Below are 21,503 nucleotides of genomic sequence, written 5' to 3'. Positions count from 1 at the left end.
AATCTCGCCTCCCTGCTACCTCTGCCTCCCAGGTCAAGTGATTCTCCTGCCTCAGCCTCTCGAGTAGCTAGGATTACAGGCACCCGCTGCCATGCCCAGCTAATTTTTGTATTTTTAGTAGAGACGGGGTTTCACTATGTTGGTCAGGCTGGTCTTGAACTCCTGACCTTGTGATCCACCCATCTCGGCTTCCCAAAGGCATCATGGTAATAATTAATAGTAAACTGCTGACCTTGTTTGTGTTTCACTAGTTTCCCCCCTAACGTTCATTTTCTTTCCAAGGATCCAATCCCGGATCCTACATTGCACCCAATTGTTGTGTCTCCATAATCTCTTTGAATCTGTGGCATTTTCTCATTTTAAAGAAGAAAATAAAATCTGTTGGTAGCAATGATGGTAAACTGCAAGATAACTGTAGGGACACACAAATGATCTGCCCTTCTTGCTTCTTGCCTTCTTATTCTTCTTCTGTCCCAAGCAAAACTTAAAATTAAGTTTATTTTCATTTGCTATCACCAAAGTAAAGTATGTCATAACTTTTATTTTAAAATATGCAAAACATATAGTTGTTGGTTTTAAAGGTTTGAAAGGCTTCAACTCTATTTCACAATAGTCAAACACATCTCTTGAAATATAAAATACATGACTGTAATAATCATACAACTGATTTGTGTAGTAAGGAGTTTAACCTTGCCCTAAAGAGCTCTGACTTTGTCCTCAGCTTCTGGCAGGTGATCTATCTCCAAGCCCTTGGAGTATAGTGCTTAATAGGATTGTCTTCATTTGCCAGTGGCCTGGGCTCACGCTGGGTAGTCTAGATGTGATTTACGGTGGGGCTGCCCCACTGGGTAGTCTCAGGATGGGACCTGGACACTCCAGGTGGTAACGACATGCTATGGGTGGGGGATTTGGGGGTCACATGGAATCAGTCAACCTCGGGAGGGCAGGAGGCTGGAGGCTGAGATTGGCCAGGGGAACAATCAGTCACATGCATGTGAGGGAGCTCTCGCAGACACCTCAGACCCAATGAGTGGCTTTGCAGGGTGGCCCTGCTGCATGCCTACTGTTACACAGCGATGCTGGGAAAGCCATGCCTTCCTCACTCCATGGGGAGGGGGCAGTGGGAACTGCATGTGGTACTTTCCCTGCACCCTGCCCTTGGCCAATTTTAATCTAGACTTTCACTGTAATAAACCCTACCTACAATGACAGCAGCTCTCAGTGAGTTCTGTGTCTTCCTAGCAAATGACTGAATCTGAGGGTGGTTTTGGGAACCTCCCCACCAAATTGACAGTTGGTGTCAGAAGTGAGGGCAGTCTTGGCTGGGTGCAGTGGCTCATGCCTATAATCTCAGTACTCTGACAGGCCAGGGCAGGAAGATTGCTTGAGCTTAGGAGTTTGAGACCAGCCTGGGCTACACAGTGGGACACTGTCTCTAAAAAAAACAAAAACAAACAAACAAAAAACCTGCATGTGGTGGTGCATGCCTGTAGTCCCAGCTACTCTGGAGGCTGAAGTGAGAGAATTGCCTGAGCCTGCGAAGTCAAGACTGCAGTAAGCTGTGATTGTGCCACTGCACTCCAGCCTGGGTAGACAGAGCTAGACCCTGTCTCAAAAAAAAAAAAAAAAAAAGTGAAGGCAGTCTTGTGGACTGTTTCTCTAACTTTGCAGTTGGCCTTAACTTTTGCAATGACTTTAAAAGTTGAATCTGATGCTGGAGAGGATGTGGAGGAATAGGAACACTTTTACACTGTTAGTGGGAGTGTAAACTAGTTCAACCATTGTGGAAGACAGTGTGGCGATTCCTCAAGGATCTAGAACTAGAAATACCATTTGACCCAGAAATCCCATTACTGGGTATATACCCGAGGATTATAAATCATTCTACTATAAAGACACATGCATACGTATGTTTATTGCGGCACTATTCACAATAGCAAAGACTTGGAACCAACCCAAATGTCCATCAATGATAGACTGGATTAAGAAAATGTGGCACATATACACCATGGAATACTATGCAGCCATAAAAAGGATGAGTTTATGTCCTTTGCAGGGACATGGATGAAGCTGGAAACCATCATTCTCAAAAAACTATCACAAGGACAGAAAACCAAACACTACGTGTTCTCATTCATAGGTGGGAACTCAACAATGAGAACACTTGGACACAGGGCGGGGAACATCACACACCGGGGCCTGTCGTGGGGTGGGGGACTGGAGGAGGGATAGCATTAGGAGAACTACCTAATGTAAGTGACGAGTTAATGGGTGCAGCAAACCAAAATGGCACATGCATACCTATGTAACAAACCTGCACATTGTGCACATGTACCCTAGAACTTAAAGTATAATAACAATAAAAAAAGTTGAATCTGAAACCATGTCTTTGCACTTGAAGATAAAAATAACCCTTCTCCCAAGACAAACAAGAGATTGTCACCAGTAAAGTGTCATTTTCAATTTAGCAAATGCACTTCAACATGTTTAATTTATAAGAACCCAATAGAACTATGGTCAGTTTAAGACCTGAAGTTATCTCACTTGCATTGAGGGTTTATAACGAGCACTAGATTTCTTCTTTTCTTTTTTTCTAAATTTATTTATTTCTTTTTTTATATATTTTTATTATACTTTAAGTTCTAGGGTGTATGTGCACATATGGACACAGGAGGGGGAACATAACGAGGACTAGATTTCTTCTAAACAATGGAGATTAAACAATGTACATCCACTGTCTGTAAAGACCTTGATCTTGACCCGTCACTCATGAATCTGTCTTAAGTCCAGAGCTTTTAAAATGTCTCCAGTGTTCTGCCAAGACCTAAGTTCTTTAGGACTACAAAACAGCTTGATTGACTTGTTTTCTTTTAGAAAATTCCATATGAACACTAAACACATTTATGTAATTCCAGCGGGGGTGGTGGTGTATTTTGGCAACATGGGTATCTTTCTGAAGGCGCAGCTCTATGATAGGTTTGCTCTGAATTGATGCATCTTTTCATTATGGGAACCAGACGCATCAAGTGCAGAGTATTTTCCAGGCACTTGAACTTGCCTTGTGGTTATTAAGTTTCTGAAACAGAAGTACCAATATTTACTTAAGAGAAAAGACAAATTATAGGGTGAGGGCTAAATTGATGTTTACATTATCAAAGACTGCTGTTTTCAGAGCAAAAATGGATGTTAACCATGAAAATGTTTTATGCCGTGGCATTTTTTGGAACATATTTTTTTCATTTAAAAAGTTTCAATATATGGCAAATATGTAAATGTGCACATGGGAACACGTCATTTTTCTGTACTTTTGTCCTCTTTATTTCTGAAATCCTTCCAACTACCTAAAAGTTCCAACTATTAAAAAGTACTGCAGTCTGTTAGCATTTCAAATGTTTGTAAACTTTGATTTAGAACTGTTCCAGTATTTAATTCTGAACTTGCCAGTTTATTAATGCTTTTAAAATAAAATTTATTGCACTAGGAGTTGAAATAAGTTGTTTTTAACTCATAAAAAGAGCTGCTGAAAAGTATTTTCCTACATTTTTCTGAATAACATTTTCAGAAATGCCTAGAGAGATACAAATTTAAAATACTTAATTGGAAACATTTTACATTTAGAAGTACTTCTAATAAAATTAGAGACAATATTTTTCTGCAATTTTTCTACAGCAGAAGGAGAAGTTGTTACTTCAGTTTTGGGCCCCTGGCATTGGTCCATACCTGGAGGTCCTCCTGGGAAGGTGTTCCCATGGCCTAGGTTCTGTGATGTTGGTGAAGGGCACCATAAGGCAGCCGTTCCCAGCCACGTTCAGTTGGCAGAGCCCCTCATGTTCTGACACTTCATAAAACATGGCACGCAGCAGCTGCTGGTAGCGCCCCTCACATCTCTTGAGCTCACCTTGTGCTTTGGTGGCCAATGTCCCTGTATGTCAAGGGCTCCCCACCTCAAGAACTTGAGCTCCCTGCTTGAGGCCTTTCAGTGGCCACAGGAATTTGCCTGCCCTGTGGGTGTGCCCAGCTTCAGGTGCTGGGGATTTAATGCTTCCAGGAGGCACCTTCCATCGATAAGGACTAGGAGTTCCTGGAGGACTATCCCAGCTCACCCCCTTTTCCGTGAGTCAGTCCTGCCGTGTTTCATGTTCTCTTACAGTGCCTCAGTGGGATTGTACCCCGTTTGCCACAGTGGCACCCCACTCATTTTGCACCTGTGTGTGGCACAGCTTCTGGTTCTGGCTCATTGCTCAGTGGCTGACAGTGCTTCCCAAACGACTAGCCCCAAGCCTGTCTCACAGTCTCCTTTTTGGGGAGGCCAGCAGAAGATGCCATGTGCACCAGGTGACTCAACAGCACCCCCAGGCTCATGGGGGTGTCGAAAGCTTGTGGTGGCCCCGAAGCTACTTGAAGTAATTGGGAATTCAGGAAAATCACTAAACTCCAACAGGAATGACCAAGGAAATGGATACAAAACACATAATGCACACACACACGTAAGTAATGGAAGAGAAGATAGTATCATTTTAAACCAGCGTTTAAGATCATGAGCTAAATAATAAAGAATAGAAACAGGTGGGAAAGTGGACGGAGGGAAACCAAAAATCATTAAAGACTTACACTTCCATAAAGGGCAAACCAAGTTTTGTGTGTTCATTGCCAGTATATTTATTTATTATTATTTTTAGATGGAGTCTTGCTCTGTCACCCAGGCTGGAGTGCAATAGCGCAATCTTGGCTCACTGTAACCTCTGCCTCCTGGGTTCAAATGTTTCTCCTGCCTCAGCCTCCTAAGTAGCTGGGATTACAGGCACCCACCACCACGCCAAGCTAATTTTTGTATTTTTGTTTTTTAAAGTGGAGATGGGATTTCACCATGTTGGCCAGGCTGGTCTCCAACTCCCGACCTCAGGTGATCTGCCCACCTCGGCCTCCGAAAGTGCTTGGATTACAGGCATGAGCCCCTGAGCCCAGCCTAGATATATTTTAAATGAGACTGATACTGTTTTAGGATAACAACTCTGGGATCAAAACTGGGCTGATTTCTTGGCTGACCTTAGTAAAAGATGGAAGCAAACAAGAATGTGGCTCCCTTATCCCAAGACAGTAAATAGATAAGGAAGATGAAAAGCTGGGCCTGCTCTGCAGGTGTCCATGGTAGGCACTGCCAGTGGGGCGGGGGCTCCCTCACCTCCCACGATTTCCCTACATGGGTCCTTCCAGCTTTCCTGTTAATCATTTAGTAGATCTGCCGCCTCCTTCTTCTCTCTCCATCACTCCACACCATCTGTGTGAACTTTTTCTGGATTTCTGGATGGGCTTCTAAATGTTGACTTGTCTAAAATATACAAGTATTGTGTATATTAGGCACCCAATAAATTCCAAACCATAATGAATACACAAAAGCCCCTAAAGACCGGCTTGCGGCCGGGCGCGGTGGCTCACGCCTGTAATCCCAGCACTTTGGGAGGCCGATGTGGGAGGATCACTTGAGGTCAGGAGATCTAGACTAGCCTGGTCAACATGGTGAAACCCCGTCTCTACTAAAAATACAAAACTTAGCTGGACGTGGTGGTGCATTCCTGTAATCCCAGCTACTCAGGAGGCTGAGGCACGAGAATTGCTTGAACCCGGGAGGCAGAGCTACAGTGAGCCAAGATCGTTGCCACTGCACTTCGCCTGGGCAACAGAGCGAGAACCTGTCTCAAAAATACCAAACCATAGTGATGGTTTGGTATTATATTTATATTTGAGCACCACTATGCTCAAATATAAATATAATTTAAAAATGGGCTTGGAAACAGTTCACGTCTGTCGCTCTTGGTCACAGATGTGTGTATGTAGCCATTGCTGCATAGAATCTATAATTTCATCCTTTGTAGTAGGCATTGTTCTTCCCTCCATGGTTTGGAGAGGTTACCACACATATCCAAGATCTCACAACCAGTGAGCAGTCGATGTGGGATTCTACCCAGGTCTGACTCAAGTACCTTGTTCCTTCCAACTCACCAGGCTTTCATGACGGGATATGCATTGGGCAGCAGCAGAATAACCAGAAAGCCTTTGCCAAATAGGATCACAGGCACTGACACCAATATTAATATTAAAAGGGCATGGTTTCGTCAACTGCAACTGGCAAAATATGTATAAACAGCATTTAACAAAAATTATTATCAATATTAAGGATAATGTCTTTGAAACTTTATGAATTTTGTTACTTTTTGACATAAAGACATAAGATGTAGAGTTAGGAACAATTTGACAAAATATGTTAGACAATTTGACTCACCATTATTAAAGTCAAGCTGGCAAAGGTAGGTAGAAATTACAAAAATACAAAACAGAATTCATCGATAGATTCTGACTTTGGAGGCTTTCTTGAGACAGGGTCTCACTCTGTTGCCCAGGCTGGGGTGCAGTGGAGATCATAGCTCACTGCAGCCTCAACTTCCTGGGCTCAAGCCACCCACCCACCTCAGCTTCCTGAGTAGCTGGGACTATAGGCACACACCACCACACCGTCTAATTTGTAAAATTTTTTGTAGAGACAGGATCTCACTATGTTGCTCAGGCTGATCTCAAACTCCTGGGCTCAAGAGATCCTCCCACTGCAGCCTTCCAAAGTGTTGGGATTACAGGCGTGAGCCATCAGGTCCTGCCTGGGGACTTTCTGGTGTCTAAAATGTTTACAAAATATGGTAAATCATTATGACGTAAAAAGGATCAAAGCATTAGAAAATACAAAGAAAATCAGCCAGGTGCAGTGGCTCATGCCTGTAATCCCAGAACTTTGGGAGGGTGAGGTGAGCAGATCTCTTGAGGTCAGGAGTTCAAGACCAGCCTGGCCAACATGGTGGAACCCCGTCTCTACTAAAAATATGAAAATTAGCCTGGCATGGTGGTGCTCAAATACAATTAATTATAACTCAAGTATTTTGGGAGAAATACTTTTATGAAGTCAAATTTATCATTTTTTAATGATTTAATGTTTCTGTGTCCTAAGAACCCTTTGCCTATTCTAATTTTTTTTTTTTAAGAATCTCCTGTGTTATCCTCTAGATGCTTTATGGTTCTAGCTTTTATTTTTAGGTCTATAACCCATTTTAATTTTTGTGTATGTAGTGACGTAGAGGTCAAAGTTCATTTTTTCCATGCGAATAATCAGTGCTTGAGCACCATTTGTTAAGGAAGACTTTTTTGGGAAAGAAAGCAAAGGCTCTCTCTCCCGAGGGCTTCTGGACTGAATGCTAACAGCAGTCTGGGCTAGCTAAAATTATAAAAGACAACGCAACCAAATATAGGCAAGAGTATATAGCACTGAACTCTCAAATATTGCTGAAAGGAGTATAAAATGGCTGGAGAACTTTAGAGACCTTTTGTTAATTTCTTATAAGTTTCAAGATACATCTACCCTATGGTTCAGAAATTTCACTCCTAGGTATTTGCCAACAGGAATAAAACACATGTCTACAAAAAGACTTGCACAAGAATGTAGCCTTATTCGAATAACCCAAAAGGGAAAACAACCAAATGTCCATCAATAGTAGAATGGATATACAAACTGTGGCACGTTAATACTATGGAATAGTAGTCAGCAAGCAACAAAAGGATGCTCACCTGACTCACACAATATACATCGATCTCAAAAAAACATTATGTGGATTGAACGAAAGCAAGACACAAATACAGACAATATGATCCCATTTATATGAAGCTCAGGAAGAGAAAAATTAATCTATGATGACAGAAATCAGAGCATCAGAGCATAGTTTCTCTGGGATGGAAGAAGGTGGGAGGACTAGTTGGAAAGAGCTTGAAACACTTGGGGTAATGGACATGCACCATCTCTTGTTTACAGTGATTGCACAGGAGTAATATAATTACCAAAGCATATCGAAATGAACGTTTTGCATTTTTTTGTGTGTCTAAATTACATCTCCACTAAAAATTACCACCAAAGAAGTTGTATCAGTGAAAGTAGATTAGATTATACTGCAGCAAAAACAGTAAAATCCTAGTGACAAGTCAAAAAGGTGTATTTCTTCTCTATTCCATTCTCATGCTATCCTATTGCAAGGAATTCTACTCATTGTAGACATTCAGCAACCCAAGCTGACAAAGCAGCCAGTATCTTTACAGTGCCAGTTACTATGGCAGAGAGATAAGAAAGCTTTGGAACATCTTATACTGGCAATTAAGTGCACAGCCCAGTAGTGACATAAATCACATTTGCTCATATCTTAGTCTTTTTAGTGTTGCTATACAGGAATACCTGAGGCTAGGTAATTTATAAGAAAAAGAGTTTAAAAAATTATTTATTTCTTTGTTTGTTTGTTTATTGATTTATTTATGAATGACAGGGTTCTGCTGTGTCACCCGGCCTGGAATACAGTGAAGCAATTATAGCTTACTATAACCTCAAACTTCTGGGCTCAAGTGATCCTCCTGTCTCAGCCTCCCAGAGTGCTGGGATTACAGGTGTGAGCTATTGCACCCAGCCGAAGAAAAGAGGTTTATTTGGCTCACAGTTCTGCAGGCTGTACCAGAAGAATGGCACCAACTTTAGGTGAGAGCCTCAGGCTGCTTCCCCTCATGGCAGAAGGTGAAGGGGATCTCTGTGTGTAGAGATCACATGTTGAGAGAGGAAGCAAGGGGGAAATGCCAGGCTCTTTGCAGGAACTTACTCAGCCCCACCCCTGGACACTAATCTATTTCTGAGGGGTCCACCCTCATGACCCAAACACCTTCTATTAGGCTCTTACCTTCAACACTGGGGATCAAATTTCATCATGAGGTTTTCAGGGGTCAAATATTCAAATCATAGCAGCTCACAAATTGTTGTCCAGAACTAATCACACAATCTAATTCATCCCTAAGTGTGCCAAGAAGCACCATCCTACAATTGGCCAGAAAAATTGTGGTATGGACTGAATTGTGTCCCCTCAAAATCCACATGTTGAAGCTCTAATCCCCAATGTGACTGTATTTTGGGATGAGGACTTTGAACAGGTAATTAAGGTTAAATGAGGCCATGAGGACAGGGACCTAATGCCACAGCGCTGATGTCCTGAGAAGAAGAGGAAGAGATAGCAGTTTTCTTAGTCCATTTGTGCTACTATAAAAAATACCACAAACTGGGTAATTTATAAATAATAGAGCCTATTTCTCACTGTTCTGGAGGCTGGGAAGTCCAAGAGCAAGGCCCAGGCAGGTTTAATGTGTGGTGAGGGTCCAGTCTTTGCTTCCAAGATGGCACTGTCTAGGTGTCCTCACGTGTTGGAAGGGACGGAAGGGCAAAAAAGGGCTGAACTAGTTTCTTTGAGCCCTTTTACAAGGTTTCTGATCCCATTTATGAGGGTAGAGACTTCATGGCCTAATCATCTCCTAGAAGCTCCACCTCTTAATACTGTTGAAATTCAGTTTCAACATGAAACTGAATGTCGGCAGGGACACAAACACTCACACCATAGCACAAGGGATGCATGTTCATCAAAAGAAGGCCATGTGAGGATACAGCAAGAAGGTGTTTGTCTACAAGCCAGGAAGGGAGCCCTCACCAGGAACCAAACTGCCCAGCACTCTGATCTCAAACTTCCAGCCTCCAGAGCTGTGAGAAATAAATTTCTGTTGTTTAAGACACGTTCAAAAAGTTTGTGGTATTCTGTTATGGCAAACCGAGCAGACTAATAGAAGTTGAGAGTGGAAATGACTAAGTAAACAGAACTAATAAGTTGGAAATACATAGATGAATCATTGTATGTTTTTAAAGAACAGACAATGCATATCCCATATACATTTTGCAAGACAGCCACATGCACACACACATAAAAGCCTTCTTCCTTTACTGTAGCTAGCAGAACCATCATAGTAAAATCTGAAACATGCTGATATACAGTATTACACTTATGTAGATAGAAATAAACTTGATGTAAATAAAATGAATATACCAAAATACTCACATTTTATATTTGTTGGGTACCTACTCTGTACAACGAGTTTTATATTTTAGACAAATCAACGTTTAGGAGCCCACCCAGAAATCCAGAAAAAGTTCACACAGATGGTGTGGAGTGATGGAAAGGGAAGAAGGAGGTGACAGATCTACTAAATTATTAAGAGGAAGGTTGCAAGGACCAGTGTTGGGGGGAGCATGGGAGGTGAGGGAGCCCCTGCCCCATTAGCGGTGCCTACCGTGGACACCTGCAGAGTAGGCCCAGCTTTCTGTCTTCTTTCTCTATTTGCTGTCTTTGGATGAGTGAGCCACATTCCATTTGCTTCCATCTCTTACTAAGGGTCAGCCAGGAAATCAGCCCAGTTTTGATCCTATGGTTGTTATCCTAAAACAGTATCAGTCTCATTTAAAATATATCTACAATTGGCAACAAACACACAAAACTTGGTCTGCCCTTTATGGAAGCGTAAGTCTTTAATGATTTTCGGTTTCCCTCTGTCCAATTTCCCACCTGTTTCTATTCTTTATTGTTTAGTTTGTGATCTTAAATGCTGGTTTAAAATGATGCTAACTTACTCTCTTTTCCTGATGGGAGTGTGTGTGTGTGTGTGTGTGTGTGTGTGTAGACAGAGAGAGAGAGAAAGAGAGAGAGAGAGAGGGGTTGCATCTAGTTCACTTGGTTCATCAGACTTGTTAGTAATATATCCTCTTATTGAAGTTTAGTGATTTTCTTTAATTCTTCATCCCTTCCAGTAAGTGGTTTTGGACTCACCTAGGGCTTTTTGTTTGTTTGTTTTAAACGGCAATGTTCTCATTCACTACTCAACAATTTGCATGAAACCATTGTATAATTTTGACACACACACATAATACACTTGGGATAATATTTTCAGAAATGGCTTATTTGGGTTCGCCTTTGCTCTTGAAGCTGGCTATTCTGAATGTAACACTTGTTGATCCTCCCAAAGATCTGGTGCTTATGATTGCAGAGGGGCAGCTTGATGCTACCTTGCTTCACATTCATTTAATCTGACTTTTCCACCATTCTACCCCAAACTCCTTTGAACAGCAAAGACAGAATATGAATTAATGCTATAATTAGCACTATGTCAAATTATGTCTGAATATGAGAAGGGATAGGAGATAAATATGAAAATGTAAAAGATAATTTGAGAGCAGTGAGATGAAGTGTGAATGTTTACACTTAAAAATTTTTATTCTTTGCTGTTAAAATAGTGTTTATGCAAAAATAATTTAGAAAACCATAAAAATCCCTGAAGAAAGTCTGAGAAAGAGGTGCAAGGAGAGAGGGAGAATTTCCAGCTTCATCAAAACTGTGTGCAGATGGAGCCTCTGCAGGTTTGTCATCCCAGCAGTGATGTGGACAACACGAACACAACAGAGGCAGCCACCGGTCTTTAACAGCACCACCAGCCCATCCCAAAGTCCATCAGAGGCACCTGCGAATCCACAGGTTCAGCGGACACTTATTTCCTGGGTACCTATGCCATGGAGGCCCTCTTCCTAGTGCTCTGTGGATGCTGGTGTGGGCCCCTCTCTACAGCTCTAGGAAGCAGGGGTCTTAGTCTGTTTTCTGTTGCTTATAACAGAATACCTGAAACTGGGTAATTTATAAAGAAAAGAAATGTATTTCTCACAGTTCTGGGGGCTGGGAAGTCCAAGGTTGAGTGGGTGCATCTGGTGAGCGTTTTTTTTGCTGGCGGGGACTCTGCAGAGCCCAGAGGTGGTTCAGGGCATCATACGGCAGGGGGCTGAGGGTGCCATCTCAAGTCTCTTTTCCCTTTTTATAAGCCTCCTACTGCATAACACATTAATCCATCAACCCCTTCATCAATCCATTAATCCAGGAATGGACTAACCTATTCAAGAGGGCAGAACCTTCATCACCCAGTCACCTCTTAAAGGCCCCACCTCTCAATACTGCCATATTGAGGATTAGGTTTCAACATGAGTTTTGAAGGGAGGAGTATTCAAATCACAGCAGCAGGGACCATTACTACCCTCCTGAGAGAAGGGGACCTCATGGGGGCCATAGTCAAGGGCTCACCTCCTGCTGCCAAGCTGGGAGGCTGCTTCATCAGCCCAAGTGGCCCGGGCCCCGGGGTTCACGCTTCTGATTCTGGACTCCCTGTCCCCTAACCATCCCCCATCCCATCCCTCCTTCACTCCCTGGGCTCTACTTTCACGAATCCGCTGTCCCCTCCTCAGGCCACAGCTCTTTCCTCAGCAGACATCATCCTGCCTGTTACAGAGGAAGTGGGCACTGCCGGGCAGAGCCCCAGCTCTTCTGCACCACGTTCAAGAAGGCAGGCACCACACAGGCAACCTCACTCCTCCTTTGGAAGCAGATGGAGTTTTTTTTTTTTTTGCACAAGGTTACTCTAACCTGTTTGTCTTCTTGGGGTAACTTGTTCATTCATATATGAATTGTCACCCATTCTATCAAACAAATAAAATCACCATGACAATTGCTATTTTTAGGCGCATTTTAAAGCTATAAATGAGATCATGTTAGTTAATAAAAATTATCTCCTCAGTTAAATGGGTATTAATTACAATTTCCAAAATTACAGCAAACTCTGAACCCTCCTTTTAGACTGGCTGGTACCATCTGTTCTAGCTAGGTATTATACTTTACTTAGCCATTCCCCTGCTGTTGGACATTTAGGACGTTTCTAATTTGAAATTTAACATTGGGTGGTTTTCCAAGTATTTATGTATATATGTATTGGTGCTGATTATGACGACGTCAAATTTCTCTCCGTCTCTGCTTGCCGGCTTCAGCTGAGGCCCCTCCTCTCGGAAGGTTCCTCAGGGGTTCTCCTGTCCAGTTAGAGGTTTTGGGGTTTCCTCCTTACGCTGGTCCCAGCGACTTCCTGCGGCTCAGAAGCAGCACAGGCTGGACCCGTCCCCTGCCTCGGAAAACCACTGTGCCGATGCGCCAGCAGAGGGCCGAGAGGACAGCCGCGGCGGAACCCAGGGGTGACAGTTCCCTGGGGCCAAGGGGAGCCATGTGGAGCCCGGCCCAGGCTTGGCGCCCAGGCTCGGCCGGGCTGCTGTGCGCGCGGGGAGTCCGGGTGTCCACTGGCCCGAGCCAGGGTCCCGCACTTAGCGATTTCCAAGCGTGACTTAGACGTGGCCTAGTGGGTGTTTTTCGCGGATGGAAACGCTGGCCGGGACTGCCCCGGGCCTCCGCGGAGAGTGGGAAGCTCCCAGTAGGGGCGCGGCGGGTGCGCTCCGGGGCCCTCCCCACTGCGGGGCTTCATCATACGAAAAACCTTTGGAAGGGCCTGGAGAGCTTTGGCCTTTGTTTCGTGGTCTGTTTACTGACTTTCGCTCCAAGTTAAATCTTCCAACCCGAAGACATCCTTCTGAAGTCAGCAGCACAGATTACACCTAAGGGGAGGCGACTCGGCCTTCTTCCCTTCCCTTCCCTTCCCCTCCTACGGCAGGTCCCGCTGGCGGGAGGACGCCCCGCGAGTGGGGTGGGCCGCGAGCGGGAGGAACACGCACGTCCTGGGGTGGCCGGAGGGGCCCCGCTTGCGCAGGGGGTTGTCAGAAGACTCGCACGCGGCAGGAGGCCTGGCCGTGGGTGCAGAGTTCCCAGTAGGACGCCCACGAAAAAAACCTAACTCCCATTATGTTCTGTAATTCTAGTCTAGCCCCTATTTCATGCTTGATAGAGAGCAATCGACCCCTTCTTGGTGAATTCTGCCAAGTTAGTCACTTCTCAGTCATGTTAATTAATTCTTTTAGAGACAAGGCTCTGCTCTGTCGACCAGGCTGGAGTGCAGTGGAGCGATCACGGCTCACTGCAGCCTCCCCACCTCCGACTCCAGCGATCAGATTCGCCTGGGTTGTCCAGCTTTCAAGTCCACCGGGGTCCCCATGGAACTTCTGGCTGCCCTCCCTCCTCAGCCTTTCAGGGAAGATGGGGCTGCTGTGGGTGCCAAATGTGCCCAAACCACCTGCACCCCCGAGGCGGGTGACACAGCCTCTCCAAGAGCCTTGGCATTGTGCCATCCAGGCTGTCCTTCAACCTCAGCCCTAGACCAAGGCCCTCAGACTTCAGGAAGGAGGCCACTGCACATCCACCCTCAAGCCCACTGCACTCAGCCCAAGGAGCTGAGGGGAGTGAGCAGGGCCTGGGGCCTGGGCCTGTCTCAGGCTTCCTCTCCCAACTCTTCCTCCCCCTACCTGGCCTGGAGGGCACAGACACACATAGACACACACAGATATGCAGAGACACACACACACAGACACGCAGACACAGACACGCATGGATACACACAGAGACACACACACACACACACAGACCCAGACACACATACGTGGATGTACACAGAGAGACACAGACACACATGGACACACATACACAATTCTAGATATAGAGAAGCCGTGCCTGTAGCTTGCAGTGCCATGTGTCTGCACGCGCTGCGGGTGAGGACTACACCAGGTCCGGGGTCGCTCTACTTCATTGCCTTTCCAATCTTTGGTCTCACAGCTGGATGGCACTCTCTAGATGAGAAGCTAGGGTTGTATCTTTATTTTCTGGTTCCACAGTGACCTCCCCTTTCCCCAGAGCATCCCTGAGTCAGGGTTTCAATGAGGAGGGGATGGTCCTTGGGCCAGAAGGAGCCATCAGAGGGCAGGGGCAGGCCAGTGTGGGTGGTCCTGGCTGCACTTGGGTCTGTGTGGCTCTGGGCATGGTCGGAGCACATCTCCAAGGCCACATCTTGAGTAGAGGGGGCTTCTCCTGAGGGGATTGGGCCTTTATTGTCACCATCCTGGGAAGTGGAGACTCTTAGGGAAGGGCATGGACTCGGGAGGGCCTGGGATGTCTGGGCAAACCCGTAAAGACAGCCCCTCATGTGTAGGTACTGAACAAATTGAGAGCTTTCCCCCAAGAGTGAAGGGTGGGGGCCAAGGCATGGCTTGACCCTGACTAGTGCTAGTGGGCAGGTCACACCTCTGTCATGCACAGGCCTCCTCGGCCAGGCAGGGGGTCAGTTCAGGGACTCTATGACAGAGGCAAAGCCTGCTGCTAAGTTCTCTGTTACATTTCCCTTGGTTTCTTCCTGTGTCTTCAGGAAATTTCCACTAAAAGATACCATCTGGGCTCAGCAGCGTGGCAGGCTGCTGGGGGGACTGGCAGGGTTTTGTGCATGTGGCTTGGTGAGCAGCCCAGAGGGACAGAGCCTGCTTCCTAGGACAGCAAGGCTTACCACAGGGCAGAGCCCTGTGGACCTGACTCCCCGGGGCTGTGAGCAGGAAAAGTGTGGAGGGAGATGGGAGCTGGGAGAAGGGAAGGGAGGAAGAGAGCCCATGAGTCCTTGAGCCCCCTGGATAGTTCTAAACAGCGCTGGCCAGTGACCAGGGGGACTCTGCCTTCCAGATCCGGGTGAGAGTGGAATCCCACCTTGGCCTGGGCTTGGTTGGCCATGATGTTGTGCCATTGCCCTCTGTGCGCTAAGGAGGCAGTCTTAAAGCATGTCAACCACTGTCCTGCATGAAAGTGTTAGTGCTGAAATTTAATCATGGTGTGTGGCTGAGGAGACGGAAACTAGTTTGTATTTTTAGTCTTTTGAGACAGAGCAAGACTCTGTCTCCCAGGCTGGAGTGCAGTGGTGCCATCATAGCTAGCTCATTGCAGCCTCGAACTCCTGGGCTCCAGAGATCCTTCTGCCTCAGCCTCCTGAGTAGCTGGGACCACAAGCACGTGTCAGTATGCCTGGCTAATTTTTTAAATTTTTTGTGGAGACAGAGTCTCCCTGTGTTACCCAGGCTGTTCTTGAACTCCTGGGCTCAAGCGATCCTTCTGCATTGGCCTCCCAAAGTGCGGAGACTACAGGCGTGAGCCACTGTGCCCAGCCGTAAACTAGTTTTTAAAGCTGATCAAGGGCTTGGTCACTTCATGTTGGACAAGGGGTTGGGTGAGTCATGACACTCAACCTTTCCCATGCAGTGTCTCTTTCCCAAGGGTTCTAGAAGGAGCTGAAGGGGCCACCAGACTCCCATGCACTGCTCTCCCCCACAAAGACCACTACTGCACCCCCAGAGGACACATTGTACCCACGCAGGCGTCTTCGTCCTGAGCCTGAGCTGTCACAACACTGGAATCTGCCCGCTTTTCCCTGGGACAGCTTTGTGTTACCAGAGTTGGGTCTGAGGTTTGCACATCATGTCGCCCGCCCCAGGTCCCCCCAGGCCAGACACAGGGCACTTTGAGTCCCTGTCCCCCCAAGTTCCAGCTGATATGTACTATGGGCTTCCTGAGCCTTCCCCGGTCCTGGGCACACCTGTTTTGCTGTGGGACTCTTGACTTGGCTTCTGCCTTTGCCTAGAGTCCTGGAAATGTCCAGAAGCCTGGGGGCGGGGCCAAACAGATCACCCTGTATCTTTCTTCCCTGATTCCCTAGAGCAAATGGCAAACGTTTTGGTTTTAAATCAGAGACAGTGGACCTCATAGTCTTTGAACGTATCCCTTGGTCTTGGTCTCTAGCTCTTTTCCTTTTTCATTTTGAAACCTGGGGATCTGTTGCCAGGCCTGGAATCCTGGAGCCCCATCACAGGCAATCTCTTGCGTGCTGTGGCTTCTTGACTGCACCCAATTGTGGTCTAACTCACCCTTTTCTTTCACCTCCTGTTCTCTCTCCAGCCTTGCAGCTTCAGGACTGCTGATCCTGATTATGCTGTGCAAACGGTGTTCGTTCCACGGTCACACTGTCTCTATGAGGCAGCGACGTCTAGGAGTGTTATCCCCATTGAGGGGGCAGAGAAACCAAGGAAGGAGGAGGGCAGGTGCTGGCCCAAGTCACACACAGATGAAGGCACACACACAGATGAAGGCACACATGGTCACGCATACCTGGGAAAGCTTAGCAGCACTCCTGGCTCTCCTCAGGAGTTCATAGAACCCTGCGCTGTGTGGACCACCGAGCTCAGAAGGGTTGCTGTGTGATGCTCGAATCAGGAGGCTCTAATGGACTCTTCCCTTCTCTGTCTCTCCAGCATCTGACTGAGGCATGTTTATGGGAGTCTGGCGAGGAAGACTCCGGTTTGCAGAACACCTCCAATGTAGGCAGAGCACCAATCTAAGCCTGCAGAGACTAGGTAATAACAGTTGGAAGATGTCTTTCTTCCCTCCTTCCTTCCCCTTGCGCCCCCTTCCCAAACTAGAAAGTGATGGGATCTTTGTGTCATTTGCATGATGACTTCTGGGACTCCTGTGAATTAGTTGCTTCTTCCTCCTATATTTCCCCAACCCAGGGCCACTGCTTAAATTGAACAAATGATGCATCACAAAACTACAACGGGACTCTTCAAATTCACGGTCGGCGCAATCTGTATGTAATTGTATTGCAACAATTGTCCAGCAGATGGCAGTAAAGTGTCATGAAACAGAGTTGCCTGGTGCCCTGTGCTGCACCTTTGTGAGTTAGCGGCGACCAGGCTTCACACACTGGACTTACTGGAGTCACTACTAAGCCAAGGCCACAGCAGAAAGACCACTGCGTTTTGCATGACCTAGGGGCTCCAAGTCGGCCTGGCTGCACCAGAGCCCTTTCAAAACACGCGATTTAGTTCAGGGCTCACATTGGCCATTGCCTGGTTTTGTTTGGCCAGCAAGGTAAGAATGGTTTTAACATTTTTGAATGACTGAAAAAAAAAAGAAAATAATATTTTGTGGAAGGTAAAACTCACATAAAATTCAAATTTCAGGGTTTGTAAATGAAGTTTTGTTGGACACATGAGTGCTCATTTGTTCAGTGTTGTCTCTGCTGCTTTGAGTTGAGAAGCCGCCGCAGACACCGTGTGGCCGCAGAGCCTAGAATATTTACTGTCTGGCCCTTTACAGGAAAATGTGCAAAGCCCTGGATTGCTCCTTTGGGACTTCATCAGCTGCAAACCCTCACAGTATTTTTGTGTGTTTGGAAGTAAGAAGAGAGCAAGTGAGGGCCGAGACCTAATGGGAAGACCCGGCGGCTGGGAGAAGGTGGTTATGAGCTCTCTTATTCCAGGGCACAGCACCCTGTCTGGGAAGTGGGGGGGCAGGCCTTGGCAGAAGTGATCCCCCTCAGTCCTAGGACTAGCTGCAGTTCCTGTGGTCCTGTCTTCAACATTACGTTCTTGCTTCAGCATCCCTGCTGGTCTGAGGGTCCTAGTCCGTGCACCAACTTTGATTCCTGGACCTAGCAGAATAATGCTTCCAGATTTTCAAACTCCTTGGGTGACAATTTGAGCATCTGCTAATGTCTTAGCCCTGTCTGAAATCCCAGCTGATTTTCAACACTGTGTAAGGGAACTCCTTCATGAGTCTTGGATGGGTAATGGATGATAGGGTCAAGTTGACATTTGACAAGAACTTGCTAAACTCTGAAAACCTGAACTTACAGTCCCTGCTCTAGCAGGCCTGGGTTCTCATGGAAACATCCTCAACAGACCAACTCAAGAAAGTAATTTCCACAGCAAGTTGATTTCCCAGAATATGTTCTGTTAAAAGAAGTACAGTTATGATATCTGATCAAATATTCAGCATTATCAGGAAATTCAGCTGTCTCTACCTTCAAAAAAGGTCCAGAATCCAACCACCTACCTCTTCCTCTGCTGTCACCTGGTCTAAGACTCTGCCACCTCATTCCTAAGGGTTATTGCAAAAATTTCTCAATGGCTCTCACCGCTTCAGTCCTTGGCCTGTTATAGGCTATTGTCAAGAGAGCGAGCACAGTGGCCATCAAACCAGTAGGGAGCTCCTCACCCTCCATTGCTCAAAATCCCACAATGCCCCTCAGCTCACTGATGGCCAAGGCCCTCTGCCTTCTGGCCCTGTATGTCTCTGACCTTTTGTGTTTGTGCCTTTTCCAGTCTGTCCCCAGTGGTCTCCTTGCTATTCCTCTGGGGCACTGGGCACACACCTACTGAGAACATTCACACTGCTGGGTACTTCTGTCTGGAACACTCCTCCTCAGACACTCTTCTCTTCTCAGCTTTTGCCCAGATGTCCTTTTCTCTCCGAGGTCTATCTCGACCCTCCTTCATGTCGCACTCTGTCTCCCCACCCCCTGGTGCTGTGCTGTTACTTACACTGCAGCACTTATCCCCCAGCATCCTATTGGATTTGCTTATTTATTATCTAGTGCTGACTGCTTTTCCTTCTAGAATGCGAGCTCCACAAGGCCAGGCATGCTTTGTTTATTGATGTGCCCCAAGTGCTTAGAGCAGTATCTGGCATGCAGCAGGTGCCTAGCACATATTTGTTGAATGAATAAATAACGAAATGAATTCTTGAGAGGCAAGCCTGCCCAAGTACTGAAGACTGGGTTGGAACTGTAGATACTTCCTCCATTAACAAATTATCTCAAAAAGTTTGGGTATTGTTTTAACAGGGCTCCTGGCCAGGATCCGTGAGTCGGCTTCTTGAAGTGAAAGACAGAACTCTCTGCTCTTCAGGTTCTATCAGTGCAAAGAGGGCCCACTAAGACCCACTCTGCAGGGCTGTTGAGGAAAGCCCCATCTGACAGGCACCCGACAAAGCTCCTCACACTCCGTAAATGCCAACCATCATGAATGTGGCTATGATTAAATTGTGATGAGGACTGTGACCCACAAGACTGGAAAACCAGTTTGGCACCTTGATGCGGATGTTTTCAAGGACTGGGTTAGAAAATACATACCATCATTCTACTTTTAGCTGTTTTGTTTCATTAAAACCTTTTTGGTTTAGCATGACAACCATAACAAGTACAATATTTTGGCCAATTTCATTTAATTTGGCACATAGAATGGAAGAAATATTAAGATATTATTTTCTACATGACTATGTAGCTGGGATGATTGGAACTGAATCATTTATTGCACATTTGAATGGTTAATTTTATTATGCTCACATTGTGTACATATTCTGTGGCTTATATATAATCAGTAAATATTCTATGACTTATTCCTCTTCAGAAACATGTGGAAAGATGAACGAAAAGCAACCACAGCATGACAGGGTTAGGGAATTCTAGAAATGGAAAAGATGTTAAAAATGGGTTTATAGTAAAATCCAACATGTAGAGGAAGGATTTAAAGTCTAAGCAGAAACCCTTTCTGGCGGTCTGCAGAAGTCTCCCATCTTGCTAAAGTGTCACATTTGGCACATATTCCTGGAAAACGTTTTAGTGTTTTTCAATTAAATTCCTTACTGCTGTCCCTCTTGCCAACCTGCTGTTAACTTGCCTCCCGTTGCTGCACCTTCAGTGATTTTCCATTTCCTTTAGGACAGACTCCAGAGAAACTCATAATCTGGCACCAACATATTAAGACTGTTACTTCTTTCCACGTGTCCTTTGTCCCAGTCTTGGCCTCAGTGTGAGCTCAGATTTCTGTGATAGGGAGCCACCATGCTTTGGGGCTCTGGAGCCAAGGGGGCAGGCATGTCACGGAGGCGTTGCCTCATCATTGGGGCTCTGGGGTTCTCCTGTTACCTCTTTTCACACATCAGTGTGGTGGAGGTTGTGATGAGCCGAGAGGGAATGTCAGTGTTACCAAGCAACCATGAGCCTATGAGAACCCAGTCGGGATTATGGCCACTTGCACTGTGGGTAGCAGGCATTTAGTACACAGCAAGGACCTGTGCATGGACAATCCTGTGTAGTGTACGAATCACCTCGTGTGTGCTTGTCTATTTCCTCCTGTAGCTAAAACACTGCTCACAAGTCCTTCCACAGTTACCTATTAAATAATAGTCACCATCTTTTAAGGAACTGATAACTTCTGTCATTTTAAACTGTTCCAGAACACAGCAAAGGATGAAACAGTCTTTATCTTGTTTTTTTTTTTTTTGTTTTTGAGACAGAGTCTCTCTCTTGTCGCCCAGGCTGGAGTGCATTGGCTCACTGCAACCTCTGCCTCCCAGGTTCAAGCGATTCTCCTGCCTCAGCCTCCTGAGTAGCTGGGACACATGAGTAGGCGTCCACCACCATGCTTGACTAATTTTTTGTATTTTTAGTAGAGATAGGATTTCACCTTGTTGGCCAGGCTGGTCTCGAACTCCTGACCTCAGGTGATCCACCTGCCTTGGCCTCCCAAAGTGCTGGGATTACAGGTTTGAGGCACCTTGTCTTCCATTCTTTAAAGAAGAAAAAAAAAGGTAACAAATCAAACAAGCAGTGCTCTCAAGGATAGTGCATCCTGACCAAGAAAGGTTTGTGAGCAATGCAAGGATAGTTCAACAAAAGGAAATCTGTGAACATTACTACCATGTTACTAGAGTGGAAACAGAGTAACCTTGTGATCTGCAGAGATGTCAGAAAACACATGTGAGAAGCTGTAAAACTCTTCCGCAAGCACCACTACTGAGTGCAGTGCTTGAAAAGGTAAACAGATACGGCTGTGACCTTTCATTTTTTTCCAAGAGAGTAAATACTTTCAGGGTTAAATTAATATTTTCTCTAAGCCGTGATTCTCTGAGTGATTCTGCTTGTCAGTTAAAAACTATCATCTCACTCTATCTTTGGCTCCCTGTTTATGTCTTATGGCTATTAACTTTTTTTGA

The 21,503-nt window shown here is 45.7% G+C and overlaps 1 long non-coding RNA gene across 2 annotated transcripts in view; it reads left to right on the top strand.

The window, feature by feature from the left end:
- Positions 1 to 19,626, top strand: part of LOC129524842 (uncharacterized) — a 45,269-nt gene extending 25,643 nt beyond the window's left edge. Inside the window, exons 4-5 of one of the 2 annotated variants that reach the window (XR_010135221.1) lie at positions 16,976 to 17,077; positions 19,351 to 19,626. This is a non-coding gene — a long non-coding RNA (uncharacterized lncRNA). Of the gene's footprint in view, positions 1 to 16,975; positions 17,078 to 17,233; positions 17,360 to 19,350 lie in introns of those variants that run through there. The other variant, XR_010135222.1, reaches the window with a different exon arrangement.
- The last annotated feature ends 1,877 nt before the right edge of the window (positions 19,627 to 21,503 follow it).

The sequence above is a fragment of the Gorilla gorilla genome, chromosome 8 (assembly GCF_029281585.2).
Source record: "Gorilla gorilla gorilla isolate KB3781 chromosome 8, NHGRI_mGorGor1-v2.1_pri, whole genome shotgun sequence".
NCBI classification, from domain to species: Eukaryota; Metazoa; Chordata; class Mammalia; order Primates; family Hominidae; genus Gorilla; species Gorilla gorilla.
Note: the sequence above shows the minus strand (reverse complement) of the source record. Positions and strands in the feature narration are given on the sequence as shown.